General features: G+C 35.8%; 1 long non-coding RNA gene across 1 annotated transcript in view; it reads right to left on the reverse strand.

Moving 5' to 3' along the window:
• LOC107837873 (uncharacterized) overlaps window positions 1-4,455 on the reverse strand; it is a 17,964-nt gene extending 13,509 nt beyond the window's left edge. Inside the window, exons 1-2 of the long non-coding RNA XR_001663926.1 lie at window positions 4,444-4,455; window positions 1,120-1,123 (exon numbers count right to left, since the gene is read on the reverse strand). This is a non-coding gene — a long non-coding RNA (uncharacterized LOC107837873). The remainder of the gene's footprint in view (window positions 1-1,119; window positions 1,124-4,443) is intronic.
• Window positions 4,456-9,679: the final 5,224 nt, after the last annotated feature.

A 9,679-nucleotide genomic window follows, 5' to 3' on the forward strand; every position in this document is an offset into this window, starting at 1 on the left:
ATTTCCTGATTTTTTGCACTGACTGGAAGCCATGCCAATTAGCAGGTCTTAATATAAGAGAACATTTTGATCCTTGCAGTGAAACAACCATATGGTAGAAGTCAGCCTACTTAACGTTGGCTCCTTGATCTGAGCAGGGGGCATGAAGCATATGCACCAGCAGATACTGCTCTAGAAACAAGCGTGCAAGCTCCACCTACTTGTCGTGGCGCTACATTTGCTCATGTATAAACGGTGAGAAGCCCAAACAGCCATTTTCCAAACCAGAGAAAAATGCAGGGAAAGCACTTTGACAGGCTACCGATCCTTGAAAAGAGTTTGCACATACAAATTTACATACAAGGAAACCATGTTCTTTTAATTAGAAGGACGGGTTATGTGGGACATACGGCCAAGCAGGAAGTAGTAATCCTGAGAGCATTTGCACCATGTGGTATGCATCCTAATTAACCAGCTATCACTTCTCCCATGTGCTATAATTGTGATGCTCCGGGTGCTCCAGTCAACTGATAAGCCAAAGCCCATAAATCCGTGAAGTGACTTAGAGAGGAAAGAGAGGGTGAAATTTGTATCATTTACCATTTAGAGATCAGTCTTTAGTTGATTAGACTTCATACTTTTACTTAGTATCTCATATCCATTATTTGCGTGCAACAATACACGGATAATAACAGTGTGAACTGAAATATAATAAGCATCTGTCATTTTGACTGCTGTTATTATATCAGCCATTTTAACATCTTTTTACCATAAAGCCCACAGTGCACCGCACTACATGCAATGGAACAATCAACCTTTTCTTCTGTAGCAACTAAGGAATGATAGTCAAACTCAGTGTCAGGACTTAATGAATGTCACAGCAGTATATCTTTATTGTAAAGAATACAAAGGGAACATTTTATTGTGGTGAAGAAGTTGCTGGAGAAGCAAAGTGCTGCATTACAGAAACACTTCAGGGGACTGCATCTTCAGCAGCGGTTCAAAGATAAAGCCTGCTGTTTTGTTCCAAAGACAAAGTGTAGCAGAAACTGGAGAGCCATAATCTACAAAGACGGCTTACTTCAGTTTGAAATAAGCAAACTCTTCTGAACTGAGAGCAATCAAAGGACATTTTCACACCATGCTTGAACATTCATTTTAGTTTTCGTCTGGTTTACAAGATTTCTGAGAACCAAAAGTTCAACTTTAATGACATTATTTTCCTTCGGAAGGGTTGATCAGTGGAACCTTTTACCAATTGCAGAGAATTGTTATTCACTCTGCTTCATGGTTTAAAAACCCAAATTCATAAGTTATCAATGCACAATTTCAAATCAGTTGAACTAAAAATAATGTGGCACATTTGGATTTAGAAGGAAAAAAAATAACAAATGACATTACAAACGATTCACAGGTTCTCTGAAATAACTTCTTGCTGGTATTATGTTTACCATTATGGCTCTCTTTAAAATAACTTTGTGGCATTGGACAGCCTAATAGTTATGTAAGCATTGCATTTGTTTCAGAAAATATTTCTAAGATTTGTTTTAATTTGGGAAACTTTACATTAGTGGACAGAAAGAAAATCATGTTGTTGGAGCTGTTTAACGTGTTAGTTTTTGGGGGTTTTTTTTTCATATAAATGCATCATTGAAAGGTTCATTGATTTTATTCAACAATTTCAAAACATGAAACAAGTAACTATTATTTCTTACACAGAGTAAGTTTCAAGTATGTGCAATAAATCTATTAATACATATTTTATATCACAATTGTACAATATCTAATAACTATTAAATATCTAGGCATCAGTGCATAAGCATTGTTTTCAGTATTAAGACTGTATTGTTTCACAATCTGGTATTATAGCTACTTAAATTGAATGCATACAATATTTTAACCATATAATACACTAGACACTAAGGTTCATTCTCGAGGTTCAGTGATTTTATAGTTATCCACATGCAGATGGGCTCATCCGTGTTCAGAAATATTCCTGAACACATCAGCAGTGAGTGGTTGTCACAGCTGTTCATGGACTGTGAATGAGCCCCGCTGGTCTGTTTCTGCAGGTTTGATTTGAATTTACCAGACAATTTCTCCTCGAGGTCCAATATCCAGGACGCAGCGTGAACAAGCATTGCAGTTCTGACCTGGCTTTACAGCAAATCTCAACACATGGACATGCAAGAGTATCGCCACAGTCGAGGCAAATTATAGCTCTTGGAGGCTGTGACATGGAAAAATTGCTTGACAAATTGTTCCAGGGTCACCCCAAAGAAATGAGATGAATGAGACCCTGTGTAGATTTCCAGCTGAACTGAGCCAGAGGCATATATATCCTTCTATTTCTGGCCCTCTTATCTTTTTTTGTTTCAGTGCTTGACAGTAATTGTCACTTTCATTGTTACTTCGAGTAGATTTCCATGTAAAAGAACAGGGAAGTCACAACTAATTAGCTGTTAGCTAGAATTGCTGAGAAAATAATGGTACTTTGCAGTGTTACAGAATCTAAAGATATCCATCCTGAGGTGTAATATATATTTGCATCAGGGCAACATCAAATGAAACCTTGATCAGAAATAATGACTTCTAATGGAGCTATGCATGATACTGTGAGGCTGTCAAAGCTATTGTGTATCTTTCTAAAGTGATTATAATATATGCATTAAAGCATTTCTGACACACCATTTTGAAAGTTTCTTATTTTCACCTGCTCTTGGGATGGGAAGGTGAGGTAGAGTCTGTTTTACTCTGCACCTTCCCAGCAAGTTGTCACTTAATAATACACTCAGCATCTCTGTTGCTAATTAACAACTAACTCCCAAGAGGGAGAATGTGTCTTAAAATAGGACGTGTTTGCAATAAATAGGATAGTTGAGATGAATTACTTTTGCATTAACATGAATCTTTATCTACAAATTGGAATTGAAAAGGAATTAATTGTACAAAAGACAAAGAATAAAAGTGCAACACTAAAGATTTGACACAATCTTGTGAAAAAAAGTATTTACCCCATTATAGATTTATTTGGTTTGTTTTACTTTTGTCCAAAGAAGATGTAGCTGGAGTCAAACCTTCCAAAAATCTCCACTATAGCCACATCAATACACACATTTTTATTTTTCAAAACATCGTGGGAATCACTAGCAAGGTAAAACCCAGCCTCTTGTTCTATGTTTTTCTTCACACAGAGGGTCTGAACCCTTGGCTACTGAAAAACAATTAATGTTCCTCAATCCTTGGAACCTGTGAAGTTTTAAATGTTACCCAATCACTAACGCTATGAAGTTTACCAGAAATTGCCTGAATTGCAAACAACCATTCCCCACTGTGAAGAGAAGTGCCGAGCCAAACTGTTAATATTACTTCATTATTTGGAAGTGTCGCCAACACCAAACACCTTTTCCGTTGATTATTGTAATCTCCAGTTCCGGAACACTCCTCTGTTGAGCACACTGTGAGCTCTGAAAAAAATATTTCTACATATGTCGCAGCAGGCAGAGAAAGTTGGTCCCTGATTCAATATTTAGTTACTGTGCTTATAGTTAAATCTTGTTTAACTGGATTTTTGCGAACCCAGTTCTGTATATTTTACCCTAGACACAATAGGAAGAGCTGGTCCACGCAGATCTGTGATAGAACCACACTGGCCTATCGGTGGACATTTAGAGAATTACATTCTAGGTCTTTAAATTATTACATGGTGAATGACATCAATGTATTAAAACAAATCGAATCAGTATGACAAGATTCTTGGAAGTGTACCAGATTTTGCATGTTTTTTCCCTACCCCCTGTACAGTGATTCCTCAATATCCTCACAGAGTGCCTACACTGAGTATTCACAGCTAGCTAAACTCTTCTCCATCCCATATATCTCCAACAAGCAAATAGCTGTTGTATTTGGCAGATTTAATCAGAAGAAGTGTGAAACTAAAAACAGACATGCTAAAATACAATTACAATTATGAAACACACACAAGAAAAATCTCAAATCAGCTTTCACCATATGTGCACAGTAAGCAGGCACCAAAAGAAAAACTGGTAGTTACACCTCATGGCCTTTTAAGAAAATGATTTGTATTTGTCGAAAACCCACTAAACAAGCAAATATTTTATGCTAATGAATAATATAAAACTTACTGGCTTGGATAGTAATGCTGCTCTACTACACAATACCTTCGCTCAGCAGAGCATATTAGGCACTTCCTGTTTCTACTCTCTTCTTCCATGAAACTAAAGGGTAAGACAGCTAACAGACTAGTAATACTGAAATCAACCACTAGATGCTACTAAAAACACAAAAAATTTAACTTTAACTTGTTCCAACAACCCCCAAAACTTTGGTGTCCCACATTAGAATTTGAGTTACTAAAAAACAACTATGTTGTCTAGTAATTGTTGATGTAGCGGACACATTTACACTTTACTATTAAGATTGTACTTGCTGTGCGTTATGCACTGACATTATTCTTTGTCGCTCTATGGCTTGAAAGTAGAGTAGTTCTCCATAGTTTCTCAAACTGTGTTATGTTTTTACATAAATATGAGAGTATACTTTTATGCTTTAAACTTCCTTTTGAAGTAATAAACATTGTAATTGTTCTTATTTGAGTGAAAAGGGGGGATGACAAATAAACTATATAATAATATTACTGAAAACTTTAGGTTTCTGTTATAATGCCACATCAAATTTCACAGTAAATGTTGTTCATGAAAAGTTCCACCCTGAGATCTGGTTTCAAAAAGTGCCAGTTTCTGAAAAGCAGCTCTATGGAACTGGGGCCAAAATCTAATTTTGATGACTCCCACCACTATTTCATTTATGCAAACCTTAAACCGTCTCCAGTGGGATTAGTTTTCATAAAGACATAAGTAGGGAGAGTGGTGTTTAATTGCACACAGAATCCATGGCCACCTTTACACAAAGTGTCTCTGTCTGTCTAAGAACCAGCTGGCAGTGGCAGAACCCACAGACAGAAAAGAATGGCAATGTGGAGAAAGCAGAAACTTGAGACTTGATAAGATCTAAATTACATTGGGCTGTTAAAATATGTCGATTCCCATGACCTAAGTGCTATTCATGCAACTAAGTATCTTTGCTCTGATCAAATTAGCACTTTTGTTAATAATTGTTTCGTACAAATAAAAAAGAAACTTATTATATATACGTATCTATTAGGTTGCTTGCGAAAACCATGTTGTCAATTAATTTAACCATAATTTATGGTGACTATTGTTATTGCAAATGATTTAGCTGCCCATGTAGAAATGGTTTTATTTGCATCTATTGATAAGATGAGAAGCACCCTAAGTGTCCTGTAAATATAGAATAAACATAATAAACATTCAGCATTATTTAAGAAAAATGAATTAATTGAAAATATCCTTCCTGTAACTACAGGAATTGTTCAGATTAGATCAGGATTAAACCTGTCAGCATTCAGTAGGGCAACAAAAAGTGACTTCAAATGTAGGCAGCTTAGAAAAGAAAGTTCATTTTCTTCTTGCATGACAAAAACTCAAAAATGAAGCAGGACTTGCAGTTTTATCCTGATTTGTTTATTGTTATTTTTCTCTGTATGACTTTTGTCTTCATGGGAAAATGTTCAAAGCTATCTGAAAGACTGGATTAAAAATAGTTATCAAACAATGATAAAACCTCACTGATCCATGTTGTTCAGTCATTGTCTAATTGGGACAGGATTAGCTACTCTGTTTTTTTTTTTTTTTTTTTTTTTAAGATTGACTGGGGATGTATTATGCAGTAAATTGGTACATCTGAGAGAAACGCTATTACAACCTGAGAAATGCTTGTTCTCAAGAAATAACTGTGCCTGATGTCAAACATAGAGAGGAGAGCAATGGTAACGCTTAAGGAGGAAATAATGTAGTGGGTCCCAGGGAGAGACGGAGCAGGTGATTCATTGTTTTGTCTTTTCAATTCACTATAAGATGCTTGAACAAAATTATTACGTGCCATCGCAGCTTTGGAGAGGAGGATTAATTGGGTAAGCTATTGCTTCAATTCAAAACCTGCACATGAATACTTCTAAATTTTATAAAGCCAAAAGAAACTGCAGAGAAGCAAACAATGTATTCTCGCCTATTGTTCTGTTCGTCTTTGCGTGTCAGAAAAATGATAAATTATTGGTGCACTGCGTCCCTTTAGCAGGTGTAAACTGTGCTATCTTATCTGGTTATAGGCTATTTTTAAATTGTGGCTTTAGCATGCATCTAAATAAATCATCCCTTATCGTGGCGATTTGCACAAAAAAGCCCTATTCAATCCTCTGAGAACCATTTCTGCACCTTGCTCAGAGCTAAAGAAAGGAAATGGATTAGAAATACTGACTTATGACTTTGCTTAAAGAGGACAAGTTTAAGATAGAAGCAGTAAAGTTTTATCTAATTCACAAAGCGTCAAAATATTACTGCAATCCCACTAAAGTTAGGATAAATGTTCTTAGCAAGTTGCAGAGAAACTGCATGCTTTTTGTCATCATCAATGGATATTTTAACACCCTTTTTAGCAGATTGGGTTCATTTAGTTGCTTTCCTAGCAAGTATCCAGCAAAGTCAAATAACATTCAGTGGGATTGGGGCCATTGTTGGACTGCTTTGACTCGATGTTTGCAATGCACCAGTACCACTGAAAGCAAAAAAGCTTTCACAGCATGATGCTGCCAGCACCATGTTTTACAGTTTTAAATTTGAAATACTCCACTTGACACTGTGGCACTTGTTTTTCCAGCATCTTTCAGGTTGTGACAAATTTGATACTTTTTGTTTCTTGGATTGTTCTTAAAAGATTTTTTTTTACCAATTTTATTTCACAATGTGACACAATCAGGTATATTAACAAAACTGATCTTTGAATAGGTTAAGAAGACAAAAAGCTTACAGAATGGCCCTGAGATCAAACCCATTGGAAATGTGTAAACTATGTCCCAAAAATCCAAATCTGTGGCAGGAAAACTTCCACCAGTTCTCCATCAGTTCTAAAAATAAATGTGGACAAGTCTCTTTCCAAAGTTATACCAGAACCTTCTATAAACCTTCTAGAAACTGGTGATTTTTTTTCTGTAATTTAATAAGGAACATCTATCCAAAAATGTATGGCTGTTTGCGTGTGTGTGAGGGGAGAGGGTGGCGTATTTGACCCCGAGTAGATTACAAATGATCTGCATTGAAATTAAATTTAATCACCCTAGTTTTTGTTTGAAAAATGTATTGCAGTTGTATATGTTGCATCAAACAACCAACGATGAGCTCATGTAAACTTCTTACTGACAAATTACCTTTAAATAAAAAAAAAAAATTAAACGTTGATAACTTTACATTTATGCCTCTGTAAATAATATATTTTTATTTATGTGTAGCTTTGAGGCTGATCTTTTTCCTCCTTATAGGATTGTTGAATCCTCCTCTGCATCTATCATGTAGTGTTACATGTAAGTCCCGTGCCCTTCTGCTCCTGCTCTCTGTGGACTCCATTGTGCTGACCTTCCTCTTGGCAATGTGGGTAAAATGCTGCTAGAGCTTAAATCAAGCCTGTCCTAAGTCGACATTCTGGTGGCCCCTGACGCAGAGCTAGTTAAAGAAGTAATTAATCAGACTGCAGATCTTCAATGAGGGTCCTCTATGTCGGAGTATGTAAAGCGGGATCTAAACTCCCCTACCATGGTCAGGATAAAGCTAAAGGAAGAGAATGGAAGAGGAAAGCTCATGAAGTTCTAATTGCATTTGAAAAGCACTTCTAAATTACATCGATAAAAAAGGTGCTTGCCTGCAAAAACAGATTCATATAGTATAGAGATTCAGCCAATAAGAAGTGTCAAACAAAACAAAGAAACAAACTGCAAGCTCAAAATCAATAGCCTTTTTTTTTTCATCACTGTCACCAAGTGAGTTAGGACAGGATCAATAAGAGAAAGAAAACAGAAAATGGATAGAGATGTAGATATGCACGACACTGAAGTTGTACAAAGTTTTTCTAAAGGAGAAGCAGATCCTGAGACTAAACGCTAGAATTCCATGTAAAGCATCTGATTTTCATACTTTTGATCCAGGAGCATCTACGCAGTCAATGGGTGCCTCACCTGCTCTCACTTTGTCAAGTTCTTGTAATTTAATTCCTCCATAGTCTCAAAAGACCCAGGGACATTTCAACTTCTTTTTTTTTAAAAATATGACAGATGTCCAATAATTTCACGTTTAATCTCTGCCCTGCGGGTACAAAGTATGTGAGGCAGCAAATTGATGCCTCTGTAGGCAGTGAGAGGGTCGATGTCTGGTGATTCTGAAATTGGATACTTACTCATTCAAATTCAGTGCCCTCATTTGAATGCTGCAACGAAGCTGGGGTATGGTTCTCGTTTTAGCTTTTGCCTCATGTCTGTTCTGAAAGTTAAATTGAGCTCAAGAAACTTTGTTTCCAGGATAACAAAACTTGGAACGTAAAAAATATTTGCACAAATACTTTTTATCCATCAGTCAGATTCTTATTGTAAAAAATAAATAAATAAAGTTTTCTATTTTAAAAGGATTGTTTATTTTTAAACAAAAGACAAACGAGATGAGCAAAATTAAATTTATAGTGAGGATTTAACTATTTATGGATTAAGAACTTTTTAAAAATTATTTTGGAATTCAGCTAAGAATATTTTACATAAAAATGTTGAGATGCTGCTCAATATCATCCACACATTTCCAACTGGCGCAGGCTGCCAGCATAAACAAGCTTGCAAACTGATAAACAATAACAATATATATATATATATCTACAGAGTTTCAAGGCTACTCAGCCTTGAAACTTGAAATATATATATATATATATATATATATATATATATATATATAGTTTCAAGGCTGAGTAGCCTTGAAACTTTGTAGATTTGAAAAATTTCTTTAATGTAGTTGTGCTTATGCCTGCTGATGGTTGAAATAAGGAAAGACAGACTTCAGAGCAAATCATGAAACACAAACCAATGTGCTACTACTGTAGGAAGATCAGTTTCTGTTCATCAACTACTGGAACGAGTCTAACTGTTTTTTTCCTCTTTCCTGAAATGTATGGATCCAGTTACATTTTGGTAACTGTGATTAAATGTCATGATGTCGTGATAAATAGATTTATGATCACTGCTTAATCATTTTCATGTTTGTTTACATTTCCAACAATGCATCTGCACTTAAAAGTTATGATTTGGTCTTGCTTTATTCAATAATCAAGTCTGACAATGTTTTAACTATGGTTTTACTTTATCCTTATACTTTATTATTTTCAGGTTCATTTATTTGTCATTTGTCAGCGTAAGAATCCACAAACAAAAAAAATAATTTCCATTGCTTATTTTTATTCCTTCTGAGATTTAACTCTTTGGTCATCCTCGCTGTGCAAAATGTTTTAACGAATGTACTGATTTTTGCACAGTTTTCTTTGATTGATGTTTACCATCATCATCCTGTGCAACAAGATAATTCTGTGCCACGGATGTTGTCTGAGCAGCGCAGTACAAATAGGAGAGCACAGTAGGCAGACACCCAAGACAGAGGCGTGATTTATTGGGTACAAGAAGAATGCACAATAAACCAATGGAGAGGGAACTTTTTAATGGATTCTCCGTGAAAGACAAACAACTGGGATTGTTCCTCCATCTTATTGAATGGATTTGGAGCCTCTGGCACACGCCAGG

This window comes from Poecilia formosa, unplaced genomic scaffold, assembly GCF_000485575.1.
Source record: "Poecilia formosa unplaced genomic scaffold, Poecilia_formosa-5.1.2 Scaffold5, whole genome shotgun sequence".
NCBI classification, from domain to species: Eukaryota; Metazoa; Chordata; class Actinopteri; order Cyprinodontiformes; family Poeciliidae; genus Poecilia; species Poecilia formosa.